A 1,712-nucleotide genomic window follows, 5' to 3' on the forward strand; every position below is an offset into this window, starting at 1 on the left:
TCTGACCCACTCATTTGAAAAAGCTGTTACAAGCTGTTTGGCCAGGCAGTTGACTGGTCCCAAACAACCAGATCATTTATTCATTTCTTTTTAGACGGCTGATAACCACACGATGTGAACCCGGCATTAGCTGCAGCCTCCAAGCCATTTATTTCTGACCCTAACACTCAAATATAAATGACTTTTCTACTGACAAAAAAAGTAATATAGCATTCCAAAAATCATAAATTTATTTTTCCAATTTACATAAAAGAAGGAAATGAGTGCTCTGCAGATATCGCATTGGCGGATGACTGCTTTGATAAATTCTTTATTTTCCATTAGTCTGAATAAAATCCTATTCAGGTTAAGGTGATAAGAAACATTTCTTTCTGTAATGTTTTTTATAATGTCCTCATTTAATGCCATAATGCTATACATGTAAACATCGTCACTGTCCCTGACTTCTGATCACACAGTTGCTGCGTAACAAAGTGAAGAGAGTTGGAAATAGTAACTGAGGGGGGAAGCGGGGGGGAATCCTCAATGCTTCATTTTAGGTAGTTGCTCTCACTGCTCTTTGCTCATTAGGTTACTTCTGTTTATGCATTTGCATTTTAACTGTTTTTATCCACTGTGACTTTTAAATGAGGAAGAAAATTCAGGCTGCAGGGTTAAAGGAAACTCATATTCATGAAGTACCAAATTTGTGTTGAGGGCAATAATACGAACAGAAGATGTAAAATGTAGGGAAAGAATGTAAGAGTGTAATAGGATTTACAAATAGAGATTCCCTCACGTGATACAGACTGAAGATGTTGTTTGGTTTAACCCACAGAAATGTATCTGAGTAAAAAAGCCTTTTGAGCAATCCAAAAACAGGTTTCTGTGTTAAAAGCTGCAGTCATGCAGGATCATCAACCCCTTCCAGCCAAGTCTCCATTTTGATTTGCTCTGCCATCGATTGGTAGTAAAGTTCAATGAGAAGCAGAGTGACATGTGCCCTTTTGGTTGAAAAGACACCAGATTTGTCTTTGCCTGGTCCGTCTCTGGGGATTTCCTTTCTGGATGCTGGAGTAGAAAAACAGAAGCAGGAGATAACCTTATCATCTGGAGGAATACCAAGTTAAACTGAACAAATATGCAAATATTATGTATTGCTTTTTAATTTTGTATTAAGAGTGCAGCTGTTTTCTCTTAGTTTGAGTGTAAACAGTTAGCAAAACATATTTTTCTCAAACTGTGAGTTTGAGCCTAATTAACAAGTTAGATTATTTTAACCTCATATTTTCATTATCCAGTGATTTGAGCTGAAAATCAGCTTAACGTTTAGTTTTCAGTGGAACACAGAGGTGTTGGTCTCAGGCGAAAAAACCCCCAAAAAACAAAAGAATAAAGAGTCCACCCACATGATTCCTTGGTTTCTTCTCTGTGACACAGTGGGCACTTGAGAAATTTACCATCAATCTGCTTCTACTAAAATATTTGCTTGATCTTGGTGATTCAGTGACATAAGGTATGATAACGATGAAATCTGAAAGTGGCTTTCAAAACAGCAGCCCTTTGCAATAAAAGATGGAAGAGCAATTTCATGGGCGAACGGTTTGAATGTTGCAATTCATCACGCTATCTACTCAAACACAACTTTTTTGTTGCCTCTTCCCACACCAGGAGGTTAGCAGCTTGTCAGCTCTGAGGTTTTCAGAAACATCAGAACATTTTTTTTTTTTTTT

This window comes from Poecilia latipinna, unplaced genomic scaffold (assembly GCF_001443285.1).
Source record: "Poecilia latipinna isolate Pla-1442-1.1 unplaced genomic scaffold, P_latipinna-1.0 Scaffold1409, whole genome shotgun sequence".
Classification (NCBI taxonomy): domain Eukaryota; kingdom Metazoa; phylum Chordata; class Actinopteri; order Cyprinodontiformes; family Poeciliidae; genus Poecilia; species Poecilia latipinna.